General features: G+C 44.6%; 1 long non-coding RNA gene across 1 annotated transcript; it reads left to right on the forward strand.

Annotated features, from left to right (window-relative positions):
- The first annotated feature begins 19,345 nt into the window (after nt 1-19,345).
- LOC125961914 (uncharacterized) lies at nt 19,346-22,505 on the forward strand. The gene is made up of 3 exons (XR_007473027.1): nt 19,346-19,534; nt 19,777-21,555; nt 21,816-22,505. It is a non-coding gene; the product is annotated as an uncharacterized LOC125961914 (long non-coding RNA).
- The last annotated feature ends 266 nt before the right edge of the window (nt 22,506-22,771 follow it).

Genomic DNA, 22,771 nt, shown 5'->3' on the forward strand with positions numbered 1-22,771 from the left:
ACCCTAATCCGATGTGACTGGCGGCCTTAGAAAAATGGGAAATCTGGACACAGAGACAGACACGCACAGAGGGAAGATGATGTGAGAAGACACGGGAAGAAGACGGCTGCCTGCAAGCCTAGGAGAGAGCCCTGGAGCCGACCCTCCCTCATGGCCTCAGAAGGAACCAACCCTGCTGACACCTTGATCTTGGACTTCCAGCCTCCAGACTGTGAGAGAATCCATTTCTGTTGTCTATGGTACTTTGTTATGGCAGCCCTGACAATGGAATAAAAACAACACTAACTATTAGTTATTATTACGTATATTGTATATCTATTATATATGTGCCAGGTACCGCATGCCTTTAAGGTGTAGAGCAAATGCTTTCAGTGCATTGTCACATAGAAACCTCCCAGTGATCTTTACGCTTCCAGGGCCATTAAGATTTAGAGATGATGAGACTCGCCCAAGACCACCCAGCGTGGAGGTGGGAAATGAGGGTGGAAACCATACCTCGTGCTCCAGAGCTGCTACCCTCAGCCTGGCTGCGTGAAGTCCTTCCAATTTGCTGGATCTGAGCCCGAGGCATCCCCACTGTGCGTGGCTCTTCTGTCTGAAATGTCAACATCCTTGTCAAAACAACGACGATGTTTTCAAATCAGTCTAACGTTCAGGGGGCATTAAACTAAGTAGGGTTCTTCATTCCTAGTCTCCAAACAGCAGGAGAATCTGTTAAAATGAAGGAGGTCATCAAATCCGTAGGCCATCACCTTGGATCTGACGAGCAAACAGGGTTGTTGGTATCTCTGGCGACAGAGGGTTTGGGTCCTGAACAAAGCCGGTGGCTGCCACGTAGGATATACTTTTAATGACTAGGTCACTGTTTACAACACACAAGTCACTGCTGCCTGGGAAGCAGCGTGGCTTCCTGTCCGTCGTGTGAGCCTGGGGTGGCAGGCGGCCTATCTCTGAGGGTTCGTGTGGAGATGGAGGGTTTCAGGCTCCCTTCTGCCTGCACCCCTCACCCCAGGAAGCTGAAGAAGACCTTCTTCTCTTGAAAGACCTAGAAATGGCCATGGGGGCAGAAGGAGAGTGAGGCTTTGAAAATCAGACACTGTAGATTGGGCGGCATTCATTTTGACAAGCCTGTGTTAGCCACGTTCCTTTCAAATACATCCATTTGGGGTTGAACTGTGGCCTTTGTAATTAGATTTCTCTGACTTACCTTTTCAGATTGTTCAATATTTATTGCTTTCTCTAAGATGTACTGACCTTACACACACAGGTTCTCATACAAAGATTCAGGGAAATCAGAGTAGATTTATAGTATTTATACGGCTAACTAATAGAACTTTCCCCTAAAATTGTTTAAAGTCCAAAATCTAATAGCAAGAGAATACCTCATTTCTGGTTGCCTCAATCAAATCAGATCAGTTGAATCACTGTTCGGTTTTGTGGAATTCTTGTACTAACCAGGGGCTGTGTTGGTCCGCATTACACATTTCCCTCATCCGACATGATACTTTGAATTTTTTACATAATGAGAAGTTGAGCTCTCCTCCCCTTTTTTCTAAAATATGCTGGTTTTACCAATTGGTCTACATTTAAATAATTATTCTTCCTTAGCAGTTAAGAGCCTAAACTGAGGACCTTCGGCAGAGAGAGGTGTGGACGGGACTGAGGTGCTTTAAGGGATGTAACACATGTCACCCACCCAACGGGTGACAGGTGCTCTAGCCATGAACCCTGGTTGCTCCCTCACTGGACTTGACTCACATGGAATCAGACAATTCTGGATCAGAAAGGAACCATCTCGCCATGGCCAAATGTCACATTTTACGGGGAGAAACCCATGAGACAGACATTGTGACTGGTCCAAGGTCACACACCTAGTAATTGACAACACTGAGATCATAAACCAAGTCTCCTGATCATTAGTTGAATGTTTCTCAGCACAATTCCACTGTTACTAGTTATTTCGTAAATCAGACCCTGTTTGCACATGGCCACATGATACTGTCCTGAAAGGTGACGGCCGTATTCCCTCCCCTGTCTTTTCAAACCCACTGCCTGGTGCGCAAAAGGAGCTCAGCTACATCTGCCACGTTAAAGCTTAAAGAACAAACCTGTTTTCCCTTCACGCTCACTTTCAAATGATTCTCATGCTCATCTAAGGATACTAATAGTTTTGACCCTTCCATTGCTCATGAATGTGGTCACCTGAGTGTGAAAATAGGGAAAATGAATTAAAAGTCACATCTGTTTTGCTGCTCATTGTTAGTGATGGTGAAAAATTTCGTGGCAACAGAGACACAAATGGATGTGAAAGTGGAGTTAGGAGGCAACTTTTGGTTTCTTCTCTCTGTGCTGTACACACTGCCCCTTATCACACCTGGAGCAATGGAGCTAATATTCACAAAATATGTATTTCCAAAGCCCGTGCTCAGCAACTTCTGGTAGCACTTAAGGCCATTAGGATCTACCAGTGCAGTCACAGACCCAGTGAGGTCAATTAAACTTTGAAGAGCTTGCTCCGTGCTATCGCTTCTAGGAAGTCTATAGGAGGAAGTGTGAAAAAAACGCAACAGGTTATTTTCTCTGCGTGGTAGGGTTCCAAGGAAGCGTTGCGACGAGCTTCTGTCGTAAATTGATCGATACAAGCCGCTATTTGAAGGTCATGTATAAATACTCTAGCCAGGGTACTAAGAAAAATTAAAAATAGATCATTTTTAGACATGGGATGTAATGTACAGCATGGTGACTATAGTTAACAATACTGAATTACCTAGTTGGAAGTTGCTAAAAGAGTAAATATATATATATTTTAATTAATTAATTATTTTATTTTATCTATTGATTCTTGGCTGCGTTGGGTCTTCGTTGCTGCACGCGGGCTTTTTCTAGTTGTGGCGATCAGGGGCTCCTCTTCGTTGCGGTGCGCGGGCTTCTCATTGCGGTGGCTTCTCTTGTTGCAGAGCACGGGCTCTAGGCCCACAGGCTCAGTAGTTGTGGCTCGCGGGCTCTAGAGTGCAGGCTCAGTAGTTATGGTGCGCAGGCTGTGGGATCTTCCCGGATCAGGGCTCGAACCCGTGTCCCCTGCATTGGCAGGTGGATCCTTAACCACTGCGCCACCAGGGAAGCCCAAGAGTAAGTATTTTTAAAAATTTATTTTATTGAAGTATAGTCGATTTACAATGTTGTGTTAATTTCTGCTATACAGCAAAGTGATTCAGTTATAAATATATATACTTATATATGTGTATACATATACATATTCTTTTTCATATTCCTTTCCATTATGGTTTATTACAGGATACTGAGTATAGTTCCCTGTGCTATACAGTAGGACCTTGTTGTTTATCCATCTTATATAATGAGTTTGCATCTGCTAATCCCAAACTCCCACTCCATCCCTTCCCCACTGCCTCCCCCTTGGCATCCATGAGTCTGTTCTCTATGTCTGTGAGTCTGTTTCTGTTTTGTAGATAGGTTCATTCGTGTCATATTTTAGATTCCACATGTAAGTGACATCACATGGTATTTGTCTTTCTCCGTCTGACTTACTTCATTCAGTATGACAATCTCTAGGTCCATCCATGTTGCTGCCAATGGCATTATTTCATTCTGCTAAAAGAGTAAATCTTAAAAGTACATCTGAAAAAGGAAAAAAAGAATAGATTCCTGAAGCAGAAATTTCTTTTTCTAATCCTTCAGCAACATAGTTTTTGGTAGAGTATCTTAGTTGCATCGCTAGAAGAATCTGATGAGTTTTCAGGATAGAGATTTATCAGTACTTGCTATTCTGTTGACTATGTCTTTACCTTAAAGTGCATTTATAGTTTTTCTAAAGTCTGATCTCAAGTGTACAAACACCCCTCAGGGATTGTCTAAATATGTTTGAAGTAAAAAGTCAATGCTTTTCAATTGTATTAAGGGTTTATTTCGTTTGCCGTCCTGCCTGCCCCACTCAGGGAATTCGAATTGCTTCCAAGATAACCTGGGAGACTGTGCCGAAATAGCTTACATAGCAACACGTGAGCCATCGTTTATCTTTTTGGTCAAAGGACAGCACTCAGAGGTTAGGAGTCTGGATTGCAGACCAGAACGCTCTTGACTAGGAGAATTTGTCTGGTTATCAACTAAGCTTTCTTCCCCCCTTTGTCTCTGGCCTTCCCTCCACTCCCAGGCACTTTGCCTAAATCCCATTCTTTCTTTCTGTGGGCTGCCGCTAATCTCTCCGAAAGTGTCAGCTGATAATTTTAGGTGTGACCACACTCCCAGGAGTATTGCATTTCAAAAGAGGCCTCCAAGATAGAAGATACTTCAATTAAAGGAACAGGGAAAAGGGAGGACCCTTGTTATTTTTTAACTTACTTGTAAGTTGAGTTCCAGGCCATTTAACTCCATCTTTAGCTGGAGCCCCCTCTGAGGGCCTTTCTGCACCTAATTCCCTCCAATCCCGAGAGCTCAGGACTCTGAGAGACACTTCCTGCCTTTCAAGCTTCACCTCACAATAATTTCAGCCTAAAATCCAGTTTACTCACCTTGTCTTAGCTACAGACTCTGGCTGAGTGTGGTTGATTTCATCCCGAATAGAAACATGAAAACTATTCCATTCTTAAAGGATGCCTCAGCGGCCTGTGAAGAAAGAATTGGTATTTCCAGGACCCTGTACCTGCTATAACTATTCATGCCTTATAAACATAGTAATATAGTTTAGGCTTTGCGTTTAAAATGCAATTACAGGGACTTCCCTGGTGGCGCAGTGGTTGAGAGTCCGCCTGCCGATGCAGGGGACGCGGGTTCATGCCCCGGTCCGGGAAGATCCCACATGCTGCGGAGCAGCTGGGCCCATGAGCCCTGGCCGCGGAGCCTGTGCTCCGCAACGGGAGAGGCCACAACAGTGAGAGGCCCGCGTACCGCAAAAAAAAATAAAATGCAATTACAAATTCAATTCCCTACTTTGCCAGATATCTGAACACACTGAAATATGAAGCATCCAGTGTGCCAGGGTTTACTCACTAGGGTTTTTTGCTGCTTAAGTCTGTATGAACAATTTGTCTACTGTATATAACTATGTGTGTTAAGATGTATACAGGATGTACCTGTACTTTCAACTTATTCTCATGTAATGAGATTGATAACAATGATTTCTATGCTCAAGAGCAAACGTTTCTTTTTTAAAAAAATTTTTATTGAAGTATAGTTGATCTACAATGTTGTGTTAATTTCTGCTGTACAGCAAAGTGGTTCAGTTATACATATATATTCTTTTTCATATTCTTTTCTTTTATAGTTGATCAAAGGATATTGAATATAGTTCCTTGTGCTATCCAGTAGGACCTTGTTTATCCATCCTATATATACTAGTAAGAGCAGACATTTCTGGAGTTCTTTCTATGCCCAGCCAACCCTTGACATTGGTTATACAACCAGGAATGTATACATAGAACTTTAGGTTCTGACGGTTTGTCTTATCACATTTCAATCTTTCTCCATTTTTCTCCTTCAAAAATAGCAAATGGGGCTTCCCTGGTGGCGCAGTGGTTGCTAGTCCGCCTGCCGATGCAGGGGACGCGGGTTTGTGCCCCGGTCCGGGAAGATCCCACATGCCGCGGAGCGGCTGGGCCCGTGAGCCATGGACGCTGAGCCTGCGCGTCCGGAGCCTGTGCTCCGCAACGGGAGAGGCCACGGCAGTGAGAGGCCCGCGCACTGCAAAAAAAAAAAAAAAAAAATAGCAAATGATAAAATGAAGACAGACAATCGTGCTCACAATTTAGGGAGGTAAGTTCAGTTTTAGATTCTTTTAGTCCTTAGGGTTACAACTGTCGACTTCTGGTTTGGATTGGTCAAGGATTATAGCCAATAAGATGAGAATATACCGTCCAAAGGGGCTTAGTCCTGTATGTTTAACATTCACACACATAGGCACTACAGACCTTCAGGCACAGATGGTCAACTTTAGGGACTGCACTAGTAGTGAAGGGGTTCATGGGGTTCATGGCAGCTGGCTTTCCCAACCTGCTCCTGCTTATGGGTTGCGGGGAGCTGTGCCCACGTGGAAAGGTCTATTTTGGTATACAAGCAAAAACAAAATCAGAAGTCTCGATTTATAAAATTTGGTGAATGCTTCCTAGTCATTGAGTTTTCAAATACTCACATTACTAGAAATCCTTTTAATCTCTTCTGAATAATAACGCTGTTTTTAAGTTTGGGGTTAAAACATGGCTTTGTCTCTGAAACAACGTGGCAGCTCTCTGTTCAGCAGGCAGTTGTACAATAGGATAGAAAGTCCTACAGCTCTGTTTCCTCTTCTAGGGTGATAACTTCCCAAATTACCTACACTCTGTGCATCCGGACCCCTGCAGCCACCTGCTAGGAAACCATTCTAATGATACCCTGTTCACCCAGTTTTCCGTTTTCATTGTTTCCATCAGAATGTTGCTCAATAAGCCAGTTTGGCATGAAATATTTATTTGTTAATGGATATTACTTTTTCACACTTGTTTAAAAAACATTTTCTAATGAGAAATTGTTTTTAATGGGCAGAAGTAGAGAACAAGGTATAAGGAGTAGCCATATATTTATCACCTAGTTTCAGCAGTTATAAACTCACGACCAATCTTGCTTCACGTATTTCCCTCCACCCAGGGTTACAGTAGAAAAATGAAGTGCTTGAAAGAGGGGAGAATTAATGAATTAATAATCTTAGTGAGCAGTTATTGTGTGTGTGTGTTCCTCTGTGTGTGTGTGAGAGAGAGGGAGAGAGAGAGAGAAGGAGAGAAAAAGAGATTTGTAGGATTAGGGCTTTCTTAGTTCTTCCTCTTTTTTTTTTTTTGCAGTATGCGGGCTTCTCACTGTTGTGGCCTCTCCCGTTGCGGAGCACAGGCTCCGGACGCGCAGGCTCAGCGGACATGGCTCACGGGCCCAGCCGCTCCGCGGCATGTGGGATCTTCCCGGACCGGGGCACGAACCCGTGTCCCCTGCATCGGCAGACGGACTCTCAACCACTGCACCATCAGGGAAGCCCAGTTCTTCCTCTTAAATGTATTTTAATATATCATATAGCTTGTGAACCCTTGTAATATTAGTATGGTAAGGTTGACTCCAGAAAATTTTACACCTATATTTTAATGTTAAACTTAATGACTTAATGTGTATATTTGAAAGACATCAGATGTCCATGTGTCAACTGGAAAAATACAGTCAACTATCTGGAAGTGCATATATCTAGATAGCTGTCTTTGTGTGGATAAAATATCTAGCTTATGTTTAAGACCAAATGAAGCCAAAATGGGTTCTGGTCCTGGATGAACAGAGAACCTAGGGTCTGCTCCCTGCAGGGTGACTTTAGGCAAGTCACTAAATCAATTGCTGTGGGCTACACTTTCCTATTCTTTCATTTTAAAATTAAATTTGTATTGAGTGAGTACTTTCTGCCAGGCACTGTGGGGATACAGGGAAAATAAATCAGCCTTCTAGACACAAGGGGCTTCAATCTAGAGGAGCGGGAGTGACGGCTGGTTATTCTCTAAAGCCATTTCCAGCTCTGATAGTACGTTTTTAGTGATTTATTTTATGTTAATATTGTTTCCCAAAGTATCCACTGTTACCTACAGGATAATGCTTTCAGTCTAACATTTGAGAATGACCACATTCTGACCCCAATCTGTCTTTCTAACTTACATTTCTCCTTCTCCCTTACTGAAGTCATTCTCTCCAGTTACAATGATTTCTATTATTATTGTCACCCTGACATTGGATCACCAAGGAGTCCCCTCTGCTTCCTGGGCCCTCACTGCTTCCCTCTGAGCATCCAATTTCCACCTGTTCTCCAAGAGCAAGCACAATTCTCATTTCCTCTGTAGACGCCCCCCGACCCCAATTCTCATGCTTTCCCAGGAACTGCAGCCCCTTCCTATTCAGTGCAGATGCCCATAGTCAGGTGTCCTCTCTCCCAGAGATTCTCTGGCCTGGTTCCCATGGCAACCACTACTTTGATCCTTCTCACCTCCCTTTCCCACCCGGAAGCTGATGGATAGGAAGTAAATTTGTGTACAGGAAGTAGTTGTAGATAGGATTTAAGTTTATAGACAGGAAGTAAGTTTGTGGACAGGAAGTGGCTTGTGAACAGGAAGTAAGTTTGTGGACAGGAAGTTTGCCCCAATGGAAGTAGCTGTGGGCAGGAAGTAGCTTGTGAACAGGAAGTAAGTTTGTGGGCAGGAAGTTTGCCCCACTGGTCTCTGAATCCCAAGCTTAACCAACACAATGCTTGGTCCCAGGTGCACGATCAGTAAATGATTGATGGTGGATCAAAGTTCATCTCTTTTCCTGTCTTGTAATATTATTTTACCTGAGTGTGCATTTGGGGAAGATTGCGGAAAAGCTTTAATTCCTCCATGGCTCCCCAGGTGTGATTTACGGAGAAGATCTTCAATTAACAGGATTCCATGTTCAATTTATGAAACAGTTATATTTTCAGGTCTTTTTCAAGAGCTAATAATTTTTAAAAATTAGTTAATCAATTGCTAAAGATTTTATGAATCACAGCAAAGGTATTCTTTGATAATTCTTAATTACATACAATTCCAAATGCTTAGATATTTGGAAACACCTGGGTGTCCTTAGTAGGTATATAAAATTTGTTTAATGATGTTTTCACAATCGCAGTGGAGAAAAATTTCTCAAAAAATTAAAAAAAATTATTTTCTTTTAATTCTGCTTTCAACTGAAATAAAATCTTAAAACCCTCCAATGATGGTAATCCCCGGGTTCAGAACCCCTGAAAGGCATTTGAAACTGTTTCATGGATCCTGTTTTGTCTGAGCCTTAAACAGTGAGGTAGGAGGTTTCCAAGCTTCAGTATTCTCTCACAGTTAGCAACGAGGAAATTAGGTTTAACACCCATCTTTGTAAAGCTGCATAGAGAGCAATAAACAGGCCACGGTCTGGTTCTTGTTGGCCAAGCTGTTAACCACGTAACCTGAAAGCTTGAAAGACATCTGGAGTATACATAACGAAGAAGAAGAAGCAAATATGACAACCAGGAAAAGACAGGGATTCTTGAAATTGTGACTTTGCTGCCTGCTGCCCATCAGAGTGGTCTAGAGCTGTGACTGGTTCCGACTCCCCGGGGTCGAATCCCGGCTGCCCATCATTGCTACTCTGTTCTCGGCGTGTTGCCTGAACTCTGGGGCTTCAGTCTCCTCCTCTGTGAAATGGGGATGGCGTGAAGACTGATGTGCTTCAAAATCCACGAAGCTGTTCCATCAGTCCTGGCACACGTGCTTGTTTTTATTATTGCACAAATGAATTTTATAATAAGATAGTAAGGTCATGAAGTATCTTGCTGGTCTGTGTTTTGTCCTTTATTTAGTTCATCCATTTATCCACAGATAAAATAAACCATTTTAATAGCTACTTCTCATGCGTGTGCTCATACATATTAATTGAGTGCATGTTCTGTGAGAAGCAGCGTGCTACGTGCTACATATCTATGTAAGGCCTGGAGAGCAAGTCTCCCTGCTTGGGCCCTGTAGGCTGCAGGGCTGCTGTTTTCACGGAGCCATCCCGAGGGCCCCAGCGATGCAGGGCACATTTCAGGGAGCTTTCATTCTCTTCTCTGGCCTGGCCAGCGCTCACCTGCTGTGACATTCACCAGGCTGGCCTTTGCTCCTTGGGAACCAAGGAAAGGAAGAAGACGCTCCCGGTCCTGCCCCCGAGGCCCCCAGGCTGAGAAGGGGCACAAAGGACCACCAGCATCGCTCCTGTTATCTCCGTTCTTAGGGGATCTTGTATCTACGGATGCTCTGCTCCAAGCCCTCTTCCCATGAAGCACGGAGCATTCGCACAGCCACTCTGAAATAAGCCTTGACATTTTATCCGAAGTTTTGTATCATGACTCCCGCCTGCAAGGACTCCCACCCTTTTCTTTAATGACTGGATCCTGCTTTCTCTTTGGAACCGCAGCACTGTTTTTGTGAGCTCCCCCAAGAGGCGGTCTGCCCCACCCTCGACTGCTGGCCTCCCAGCCCCCGGGCTCCCTGAGACGTTCCGTGCTGGCTGCGGAGTTATTTCCTCCTGTGACAAGTTAAGTGCTGCTTTGCATCAGGTTGCAACAGATGATGTCAGAAAGCGGAAAAAAAACCAAGTGTCCTCCCCCAGGACCTGGGGACTCACAACAACAGACTTGGTGGAGATTTCGATGGGAGAACGTCTACCTCGGCTGTAAACAGTCATCCTTTACACCCATCATCTTTCTCATATTTGTTTTTTTCTCATGGGCATTAAAAACATGTTCTTTGTTCGGAAGTGTTTTCTGAGGCTTAAAACTCATTTTGTTTATAGAATAACATTCAAGGTTCAGTACACGACTTGATTTTGTGTTCATGCTTTTCCCAGGACAGATGATTAAAATACCATCCACAGTACGTACAGGGGGACCCTTGTGGAAAACTTCACCCCAGAACTAATATCCTACTGATGCCTGTCCTGATTTGTTTAAGAAAATCCCTTATTGTGGAATACATTCTGGGGATCAGATGCTTTGAAATAAAAATTTATATACAAAAATTGTGGTTTTGTGGTTTTTTTTTAAACAAAGGCAACAATAGGACTTGAGTTGTACTTATCAATACTTTTTTTTTTATCATGGTTTCTTCTGCTGGTGCTTTGATTACATTTCAGAAAAGAGCCTTTGACCCACATTGATACTTCTTCGCTAGTGATATCCTGGTCAACATGCCAAGGTAAGATGTTGGAGGGTAAGGAAATCCCCAGGAACCGGCTAAGGTCTTTGCTCAGAGCACGAGGTTCAGCTGTGCAGCCCTTTGGAGAGTCTGGGGACCTGCCCGCTGCAGATGTGGGGTTACGTCTATGGGAGTCTTTAGTGTGATAAACGCCTCTGAGCATGAGAAACACAAAAGAGTGGGAAAATAAACCACATGCCATGATCTGTCCCTATAACTCACAGTCTGCGATTAAGGGTAAATAAGAATTATTCCCCACTCATAATTTCTTCAGGGATATGGCAAAGCCGGGCCATCCTGAAACCTCGGGGCTGTGGTCGCCTGTGTGACTCTAGCTCACTCCCACATGTCCACCTATTTGAGGGGCATCCCCAATACGGAAGACCAGGAATGGGTGGGATTGGGGATTCAATCAAATGCCCTGCTCTCCCAAGATAATCTAGAGTTTTCCACCATGTTTGGGGGCATTTTTTCAACTGCATTTCAGACCCAGGGGTAGCTGGTGCCATTGCTGGTGGGACAGTCATGGAGGGCAAGAACAATTGTGTGGCTAGCGACCCTCATTTTGCTTGCTTTGGTTCTGAGCATGTCCGGGAATTTAACTCTCCACTAGGAATGGCGCCGTGTAGAGAAATAAGGTTTAGGGCAGGGAGTCGATCCCCAAACAATCGATCCAGGCTTCACAGTTCTTGACTTCTGTCTGTGCACGATGGGTGAATGCACTTAGGTCATAGAACAAACCCGGCCGAGGGTCAGATGTGTCATTTCCGTGTTCCGGGCCAGAGCTAAGTCATCCTTTCCCTACTCTGTCCACTCTTGGCTTCCCTCTCTGGCCCCATCCGAACGTGGGGACCTGATCCTTCTCTGCCCAAAGCTCCGGCATCTCCCTGCTTGGCTCTGCACTCTCGGTCTTCACCAGCCACACGGATTTTCCTCCCTTCTCGAGCACGCCGTGCTCCTGCAGCCCCCATTTTAAACAAAAGTTTTCAAAAGTAATCTGTACTCCTTCTTAAAAAAAAAAAAAAGGAGAGAAAGTATCAAATGTGGAAGATAAAAAGCCAATGTGTTCTCCCAAATTCCACCTGTGTGCTCTGTCCTTTTAAATGTTTGTCTCTAACTAACCTATCTTCATCATCGTCGCTATCTGTCCAGTTTTTCTGTGCATGTGTGTGTATTTAGCTTCAATAGGATAAGATGGTCCATTTGTTTGGCAACTTGTTTCTTTCATGTAGTACACGTCCCTGCATGGCAGCCCGTAGTAGTATAATTACTCAGTTTTAACCTCTTCAAAACAAGGTGGTGGAACCTGTCGCAAAGGCGATGTAATTCACGTCACTCAGTCCAACCACGTGCAGAAGAGTGAGCCGAGGCCAAGGGCTCCTGGATTCCTTTAAACTTCCTTGTGAATTTTCTTAGCTTCCCACGGCTGCCAATGGTTCATTCATACCACATGGCCCTCTTCTATGTTTTGTTGTGGGAGCTTTTAGAATGTTCCTTTTATTTTTGGTGTTCTTCTATTTTATCAGAATGTGGATGTATTTCTTCTTCATCCTGTTCTGGCCTTGGTGGACCACTTCAGCCCTGGAAATGATGCTTCCATTATTTCTCTTATTATTTCTTTCTCACCTTTCTGTCTCTAAGTCTCTATTAGTTTGACCCTCTTGGATATATCTCGCAAGACTGTTAAGTTTTCATTTACTCACTTGTCTGTTTATCTTTGCTTCTGGATCTGGGAGATTGCTTTGACAGTATCTGCTGACTGGTCTGCACAGTGGAGAAGGGCTCTGGTCTAGATAACCAGCTTGGTGTTTCCATCCATTTTTATTTTGCTGATCCTACGATCCTACTTTTAGTTCCAGGGTCTCTTCCTTTTCTGTGGGTGCTGTTCTCGTCTTCTCGTTTTCTTTTGCCCCTCCCCCTTCCTGCTCCTAATTGCAGCCAATTCTGATTTTATGGGTGCAACTCCCTCTCTAACCTTTCAAGATCAAATTGGATTTCTTTTTTTTTTTTTTTTTCCGGCACGTAGGCCTCTCACTGTTGTGGCCTCTCCCGTTGCGGAGCACAGGCTCCGGACGCGCAGGCTCAGCGGCCATGGCTCACGGGCCCAGCCGCTCTGTTGCACGTGGGATCCTCCCGGACCGGGCCACGAACCCGTGTCCCCTGCATCGGCAGGCGGACTCTCAACCACTGCGCCACCAGGGAAGCCCCTTGGATTTCTTTCATTATTATGATTATTTCTGTTTTGTCTCCACGGAGCTGTTTTATTTGTTCATCATTATCTTCCGTGCTGGTGTTTTCCTCTGTCTCGCGGCCCTCGGTTTGCTGAATTTTTATGAATGGAGGCCTGGGCTGGTTCACATGGGCGGTGATTGTGGGTTTCCTCTGCAGCCTCTGCACATCTGTTTCCTGAGCAGGCATTTTCCGTGACTGGCGAATTTCAGGCCCCATAGAAGTGGGTGAGGCACCAACAGTAGGAAAAACAAGTGGGCATGCTGGGGCCCTCCCCTTCCCGGGCCAAGTGCCAAACCAGGGCATTGATAACAGAGCATAGAGATTTCCCTGCTTCCTCGGTTCTTGGCCCCTTCGTGTCTCAGTGATTTTTCATAGCAACTCCTAAGCCGAAAGTGGGTCCTAACTGCTCTTTGTATAAGTAGTTAGGTTCAAGCAACGTATTAACTATTTATGTCCTGACAACTTAGTAGCTGTTTAAAAGATGAAAACAGATGCCCACTACTGTATATAAAATAGATACACAACAAGGACCTACTGCATGGCACAGGGAACTATATTCAATATCTTGTAAGGACTAATAACAGAAAAAGAATCTGAGAAAGAATAGATATATATATATGTATATAAATAACTGAATCACTTTGCTACACGCCTGAAACACTGTCAATCAACTATACTTCAACTTAAAAAAAAAACAAAAACCCCCCAATACAAGTAAATTAAAAGAGGAAACAGTATTTCTTTGCCATACCTAAAGAACCCCCGTACTTAGTGGTGGGCTGGATGTGCCTGACAGAACGGCACTGCAGCTCAAGCCCTGGGGTCGGATCGGATACCTCACCCTGCATTTTCTGGTCCACCTTGATTTTGTCATCCACTTGCTTTTCGTTAGTTCAGCGGCTGTTGAGGAACTTCGCTTCTAAAAGATACGACATCATGGGAAAGAATGCTCCTTATTGCCTTTTCCAAGAAAGAATTGAGTGGCTTCATACTACGCCAAATGTCTATAACTTCAGTTCTAGACTAGTTATCCTTTCGCCACGTGTTTGGATGCCATGTTCTTCTTTCTTCCAACCTTGCTAAGCAAAATCCAATTCTTAAGAAATCTATAAATCAGGGAGCAAACTTGGCATGTCGGCAATGTATTTTTTTTTTTTTTTCCACTTACTGAGATTTATCTGGGAAGAACGGAGTGCGCTGAGAATCTGAGGCTCTAATGTGTGACATTTAACCTTTCTGGATAGAATAATTTCAGTTGTATAATAGATTAGTTGTAAGGTTTGAAACACATATAAGGTTTTTTTTTTTTTAAAAAAAGCTATGTGGTAGTGTTCAAGCTATTGGAAGGCCTGGGTAGGTTATCCCAGTTTGTAGGAAATCCCATACACTTCAGAGTGTCTCCATACCCTGGTGGGGTAGCAAGTGGCAAGTATTTTGGGAAAGAAAATGGAAAAGTCAAGGCTGGGGCAAAATGGAATTTCCGTCATAATTGTCTAAGAAACCTACCTAGGAGCCAAATTTGGGGCTTTTATGGGTAGTTCAAAAGTGATGTTTCTGTTCTACGGAATGGGGAGTGGAAGGCAAATGAAATATCCAGGTAGGCTGGTGATTATTCACATAAAAAAACAGAAAAATGGAATCAACCCACTCATGCTGGCTCTGACTTATTTGGCTTGGGGTAGATGAGGTTTTTCTCCCGTAAGTGGACGTAACAAAAACTGATGGGGAAATGTGTTGACTAAAATATATATTTATAGATATATTTTATGGAAGACGTTGAAAAATCCAACTATTCATTCCAACCTCCAGGCGTTTTGGTTGCCAGGGATAGCCTGACCGTGAATTAGCCATGATTCTCAAACAAGCCAAGTAGCATCCCGAGGACTCGGTTTCTTTAGCTGTGAAATGAGGCTGTGGACCGGGGGACACACAGATGACTTCCTGGCTCTGTGAACGGCTGGGTCGCTCATCCATCTATCACGTGATAAGAAACCAGACACAGCGTGTTGAATCCTCTCTTCTTTCCTCCTTTGCTTCTGGGACGTCATTTTCTCCTGGTTCTTTGCCTTTTCTCTTTGGCCATACATTCTCAGCTTCCTTCCTCTCTCTGTTCTTTTCAGAGACTGTGATCCCCCTAGCTGCATTCCCAAACTGCTTGTTTCCCCCCTGCGACCCTGTGTACAATTCATGAAAAGCAACTTCATCCGTACATATGAATTCAACTAGCAAACTGACAGTCTCAGCTCAGGCCTCTTTCTGAACTTCAGACTCATATATTCAACCCCCTATACACATCGTTGCTTCAATGTCCATAAATGTCTCTAACTCAGAGTGTCCAGAGCTGAAATCATTATCTCGCCCTTAATTGATCTCTCGCAATAGAATACTAATTGATTTCTTCCCCTTCAATGTAACCCTCTCCAATCCGTCTTCCATCCTGTCAACAGAATGACCCTACTGAAACCCAAATCTAATCATGCTTCTCTCGTGATTAAAAATCTTTCGTTTCCCCGTCGCATTCAAAATTCATTTACAACCTCTTTGCAGCTCTTCACAGCTCCGTCTTCACCTGCTTCTCAAGCTTTTGTTCTCTACCACTAAGACCTTTCAACCACACAGCAATGGTGATTTTTGGGGGGGTTGCAGTTCTATCAGTTTTGACACATGTATGGATTCCCGTGACCACCACCACTGTCAGGACACAGAATGGCTCCATCATCCCCAAGACCTCCCTCGGGGCTATCCCTTTACAGTCATATCCAACCCCATCGCTTGCCCCTGGCAACCACGAAGCTATTCTTCACCATTATAGGTCTGTCTTTTCAATAACATCGTGCAAATATAATACGACCTTTTGAGATTGGCTTCATTCACTCTCCACAATGCCTCTAAGATTCACCCAAGTTGTTGTGTGTCACAAATGTGTTCCTTTTTATTGCTGAGGTGTATTCCATTGTCCCAAGATACCACGTTTTGCTCATTCATTCACCCGTTGAGGGACATTCTGATTGTTTCCAGTTTGGGACAATTATAAATAGAGCTGCTGTAAACATTCAAGTACAGCTTTTGGTGTGAACACACATTTTATTTCTCTAGGGTAAATACCCAGAAGTAGGATCATTGGCTCATATGATAAAGGTATGTTTAACTTTATAAGAACCTATAAAGCTGTCTTCCAGAGTGGGTGCCTATAATTGTTTTTAAGACTCATAGTTAATTCTGGTGTTGTCTTAGTCTGTCCAGGCTGCCGTAACAAAGACCATAGACTAGCTGTTTATAAACAACACACATTTATTTCTCACAGTTCTAGAGGCTGAGGGTCCAAGATCAGTGTGCCGGCAGATCTGGTGTCTGGTGGGGGGTCCCCTTCCTGGTTCATAGACGGCCATCTTCACCATGTGTCCTCACCTGGTGGAAGGGGTGAGGGAGCTCTCTGTAAAGACACTAATCCTATTCAGGAGGGCTTCACCCTCATGACCTAATCACCTTCCCCAAGGGTCCCCCATCTCCTTATACCATCACATTGGGGTTAAGTTTCAACATACAAGTTTTGGGGGACACACACACACTCTACAGTAGGTTTGGAAATCACATGTATGTTGGTCTCCCCCATAAACTATAAGGTGCTTGAAGAAAGAGACTGTGTGCATTTATTCTTGTAATCTCCGTATCCCCCAGACCTAGCTGAGTGCCAGCATATACTTGTTGATTGGTGCAAAAATGGGGGTGACAAAGGGTGCCGACTGGCCTTCCTCCCCACAGTGGGGAAGTGATGACCGTGTCATAGTCAGTGATAATTATGCTTTTCTTGATTTGTTTTTTAGTTTTAAAACAAATAGCAGTTGAGATAGTACCTTTCTATTTTAAAAAATGTTTTCCAAATTCAGTAAAATATTTAATGAACTGAGATTTGCATTTACCAGACAGAAATATTCCATCTTGCAGTCCACCCTCTGTCCCACTGTTTTAAATTTTAACCATAAATAAAAGCTCGAGAAGGTCACCATGAAAGACAGAATTAAAATAACTCAAGTATGTTTCTTTGTTGTTATGGTCAATGTACTATTACTTCTTACTTAGAATCTAAGACTTAACTGCAAGAATATGTCTAAACACAGGGGCTGGAGAAGCAGCTGGAACAAGCTTGACCTGGTTCCTACCCTCAGGCTCCTCCCCACCAAGCGAAGACAGGAGCTGGTCCTCCTGCGCAGGGGCCACTGTGTAACCTGGGGTTCTCTGGGTGAACTTTCACGTAGAATCGACGTTTATTAAATGATAAAAATACAAATGCATTCGTGGGAGTTTACACATCCGTATTAGCTTCCTGTGGCTGCAGTAACACATTAGCACAGACTGGGTGGTTTAAAACAACAGAATTTGATTCTCTCACAGTTCAGGAGGCCAGGAGTATGACATCAAGCTGGTGGCCAAGGTTGGTTCCTTCTAAGGTCATGAGGGAGAATCTGGTCCCGGCCTCTGTCCCGGCCCTGCTGGTGGCCGGCGGTACGTGGAGTTGCTTGGCTGCTATAGTCACGTGGCTCTAATCTCTGCCTTCGTCTGCACGTGGCCTTGTCCCTGTGTCTGTGTCCTTTCTGTTCTTATAAGGACATCTGTCATATTGGATTCAGGGCTCAGGGTACTTCAGTAGGACCTCATCTTAACTTGACTACATCTATAGAGATGCTCCTTCAGAATCAAGACTCTTTCACAGGTACCAGGGGTCAAAATGTGAACATAAGTCTTGGGGGGACACAGTTCAACACACACACACACACACACACACACACACAGCTCAACAGTGACTGATAGCAGTTATTAGATCTTAGATCGACACATGCTTTTATGTGTGTGGAGGAGGATTTTATCACTGTGTTCACAATGATTAGCTTACGGTAATAATGAAAACAGGTCATTTTCATCTGGTTTTCTTGTCGTGGCCCTTGGGAGCCACTGACCCAAACCTCTTCAGCTGGCTTATGATGGTGCTTGAAATTCCTGGTAGTTTCTTTTGCTTTAAGGCCGTACTTTTCAAACAGAACCAGAACACCATGAAGAAAAATGGTGGCCTATTGTTCTGGGGTCCTTGAAGCTCTGGAGTAAACACTGCTTTTCTTCCTGGACTATGAATTTTACTTGACAATAAGCAATTTTAATATTAACATAAATACAGTAGGAAGCAGGTTGTGAATTTTACATATACTTTAAAAATTAAATGGGAGACCACAAAATAGACCATAATTCCAGGTGCCAGAAATTACTTTCCTGTGTCATGACATTAAACCAATAAACAAATTAAACTAAGACAGGGTGGAAAGGGTGCATCTCAAAGCAATGAGACATGTCGTGTTTTCCTCTGACTTAGAGGAAAAAAATAATTGGGAGAACAGAGTAAGCGCTGACAGCACGGAGGAAGAGGCACTGAAGTTTTCTGTGTATTAATTTTCTGTCTTGATGGAAAATTTGTGAGCATTTATATCTTTGCAAAACAAGCTATTACTCAGACTTCAGGATTTATGTCAATATCCTTGATACTTCCATCCTCTGAGATACTGGACATCACAGGGAGGTGGGAAAGAGTGCAAGGAGAAAGGGACGGGAGAAGGCTCCCCATACCTCACCCGATGTCAACTCAGAGCCGCAAACCAGTGTTTTTCAAGGCTCGGGTCCTATTTGCAGGTCATTAAACCACGTCAGTGGGTCATGACCTGCATTTAAAAAATAGATCTGTTGGGCTTCCCTGGTGGCACAGTGGTTGAGAGTCCGCCTGCCGATGCAGGGGACGTGGGTTCGTGCCCCGGTCCGGGAAGATCCCACACGCGGTGGAGCAGCTGGGCCCGTGAGCCATGGCTGCTGAGCCTGCGCGTCCGGAGCCTGTGCCACAACAGTGAGAGGCCCGCGTACCGCAAAAACAAAAACAAAAACAACAACAACAACAACAACAACAACAAATAGATCTGATTCGACTCCATGAGACTAGCATGGAGAATAACAGAGTGTGTGACTTATAGTATGTACAGCATCTTGTGACTTTTCGTCACACGCGTGAACATACAGCTACACTAGGTGGCCATACTTCATCACAAAGAGCTGTCACAGGAGAAGGAAGTCATTCCCAGGAAGTTAACGCTTTGGAGAGAACATGGGTGAGTCACTAACATTTGTTTCTAAGTACGTGTAGGTGCGGCAATTGTGGAAAATAAGGAGGCAACCAGATCTAGAAAGACTTTGCATTTAGATCTAGAGAGATTTTGCATTTAGATGGCCTCCCGAGGGCTTCTTAAGTTTTCAAAAAGCCCCAACTAGAATTTAGGAATAGATACTGAGAGTGTTTTATATATATGTGTGTGTGTGTGTGTGTGTGTGTGTGTTAAATTCCAGCCAGCTGGCCCATCTTTAAGAAACGCCTCTCCTCCAAGCAGAATACCGGCACAGGAGCGTACAGTGTGTGGACAGATGTTTCATGATCGCTGGCTCACGTCCAGCTCTCCTTTGAAGGGACAAACTCGAGGTCCGAGTGCGTCCCGCTAAGTTGCCCTGGCTGTGGTTGGCAGGTACCCTGAGGTCCTGTCCAGGTGAGAGTGACTTCAGGACAGGTGAAAACCAGCAACTTCCAACTCGTCCTTCCTTGCCCTCTTAGGATGGTGGGGTTTGGTCTCAACTTCCCTCTGTCCCTGACCCCTGGCCGAGGCAGACGGGTCACTGTGGGTGCAGAGGACTGGCAGGAAGGAGGGTGGGCCGTGCCCAGGCAGCCCGGCCGACCCCCCGACCCCCTAAGTCTTCCCTCCGTAGCAGAGTGTCCCCTGTCCTTCCTCAGGTAGGGGTGAACTGTGCCCAGGGCAGGCGGTGGCTTCCTCTGCACGGGATGCGGACCGAGACTCCTCGAGCATCAGAGACCTCATCGCACTGGCAGGGCTGCGAGGAGAGGCGGAGGGTGGTCTGGCCAGTGGTCCAGGCGGTCAGTGCTGACGGCAGAGAGGAATCGAGATGGAGAAACACGATGCAGTCTGATGCGTTCTCCTTGGGAGGGTCTCTCTGGGGGCAGCTCAAGTGAGAACTGACGGAAACAGGAAACGCTGCAGCCTGGGCCACCGGTCTCCTGCCTCTGTGTCTCAGCCCTGAGCGGGCGTCTGCAGCTGGACTGGGATGCTTGCTGGCTGGTGCCAGGCCACAGAGCTGCCCCTGGCTGCTGGGTCTGGGGACCACAGCCCGCTGGTGGCGGCCGGCTGTTAGGTGTCCACACAGCAGGCGAATTCAGCCCAGGGGAAGAAATACCTGGTCCCCAGCATGGCGGCGGGATGCTACAGCGTCATGGAAGCTTTAGCGGCGTTCTCTTATAGCATTATCACCTAAGGACAAATAGATGCTGGCTGTGAAGTGGTATGGGGTCTGCTTTTCTAGAACCTCTGTGGAGAGGAGGGAGGAGTCTACACATTAATAGCAAATATTACACATAAATGCTACACAGATGTATTCCACCCTATATATTAGTGAAGCTCAAAGCATCCAGCAGCATTTTCATTAATATATTTTATTATTAAATAGTGATGACCTTTTATTGTATATTCATTATTAAATATGTATTTTTTTCTTGTTAAAATATATCTGTATGAACAGCTAGACTAATACAAGGAACACTGTGTCCTCACCACCCAGCACTGCTAGCATTTACTATATTTGCGTGGGTTAGCTTTTAAAGAATTAACCTATTAGATTCTACAGAAGCCCATCCTACTAATTACTAGCCCTTCTGAAATAGTTTATTTTATTTTAAAAATTTTATTGCAGTAGAGTTGATTTACAATGTTGTGTTAGTTTCAGGTGTACAGCACATTGAATCGGTTATACATATATCCACTCTTTTTTAGATTCTTTTCCCATATAGGTTGAAATATTTTAAATGGTCCTTTCTTTTTCTTTTCTTTTTTTTTTTTTTTTTTTTTTTTTGGTAAACCAGCAAAGTTAAAGGCCTGACATTTCTGCCCAAGGGGTTTCTCTCTGAGGGTGAAATACAGGAGCTGCAAGGCCTGTTGGGTGTGAAATTCACATGCATGTGGATTTCAAACAAATGTCTTTTCTGTTTTAGCCCTATTTTTGGTTTTGTGACAGAGATGATACATTTGTTAACACAAGGACAGCTCTTCCCTGGTAGCACCTGCTGTTTGGGGCCGCTGGGACCTGGCCATGACCTACAACCCACGGCTCTGTGGTCAGGTGGGAAAGGAAGGCCCTGACAGACCGCACCAGCCACTTGAATGTAAAGGTTATATGACCTCAATCCCATGAAGGTTGTGGTTGTATTTTCTGCATTTCTGTGAAAAGGTAACTTTGTAGTAGTGGCCACTGGGCTCTTTCTGATTGGATGGGTGGATAAAGTTATCCATTTCCATGCAGGGGTTTTTGTCCTACTCTCTGTGTCATTTTGTTACACAACTAGCTTGCCAGCCCCTGTTCCCACCGCCCTGTTCACAGGCAGACTGTGGCTTGTCATGGGACAGGGAGGGACTTCCCTCTGCCATCTGCAGCGAGGGATGAAGTACAGGCGGGGCAAGGTGTTCTGAAGTGAGCAGGTGTGACCATCATGCCGATGGCACAGGTGAGTCTTTGCGGAAACGCCCCGCCTCAGCATTTGGGTTTCTCCGTGGCTGGTTTTACTGCAAGTTGCACGGGGTTCTGACCCGGCACCGTGGAGCCCAGGCCTTTGCGGAGGACCCTGTGGCCCTGGGCTCTGAGAATGGCTGCTGTTCCCACACCAAGTCCAAGTGGAGCCGGGACCCTGCCCTCCTCCCTCAGTGGTTTTCCTGTCGATGTCAGAGAAATCTGGGTCCACTGAGGAAGCTCTCTGACAATTTTCAGGAAAATATCAAGATGACCTTGGCGGGAATCAGGAAACGTCTGCAAGCAGACGTGCTCGGTGGTCTCAGTGAATTTGCTGCAGAGCTCAGTCTTCTCTGCCCCCCGTGCAGTGAAAGTACATGAGTGGAAACCATTGAAAGAACGCTTTGAGAACTTGTGTCCGACGTTGAGGATACAGGGGTGCCCGGTGGAGGGAAGATGGGGAGCCTGAAGACAGAAAAATTCAATGTTAAAGACTTCGACTTTATACTTATCCCATCAAAGAACTCAGTTGGAGGCCCTTTCGATGTATAAACCTACAAAGGCTTTATGGACACATCGGTTCTAGGAGGGTTAAAGAGTAAATCCCGCCCAGAGCCAGCCACCTGCCAGCCCGCTTCCTGGAATGCTCTCACCCCAGAGAACCTTTCAGGCCTTGCCCTGAAATTTTCTTTCACTTTCCTGTTTAAATGTCACCTTATCTGAGGGACTTTCGCTGAGCACCCTAGGTAAAACTTCCTTCTCATCCCCTGTGCCCTGCTTGTTTTTAATCATAGCCCTCACTACCACCTGTCATGTTGTATTACTAAAGGTGATTTAATTGTCTGTCTCCTGTTTACCCCTTCCAGAATGTCAGTTCCGTGGAGCCGGAACTTGTTGTGTTTTATCTACTGCTATATTCCCAGCCCTCAAATAGTGTCTGGCGTAGGTAGAATAAACGCTCATTAATTACTTGTTGAATAAACGAAAGACAAAAATGAGGAAACAGAACTCTGAAAACTCTAAATCCTCTGATTCCAAAGTTTGCTTTTTTGGGGGGGGGTGTGGTCGTCGAATTTTGTTCTCGCGTCTTATCTAAATAGTTTTCACCTCTTTTCAACAGGGATGTAGAATGTCTCACAAAATGTACAGGTAATAAGATCAAAACAGATGATGAGGTCAGAGCCAAGTGAAAAAGAAGAGAACTTCAATCCTGT

This window comes from Orcinus orca, chromosome 18 (assembly GCF_937001465.1).
Source record: "Orcinus orca chromosome 18, mOrcOrc1.1, whole genome shotgun sequence".
NCBI lineage: Eukaryota > Metazoa > Chordata > Mammalia > Artiodactyla > Delphinidae > Orcinus > Orcinus orca.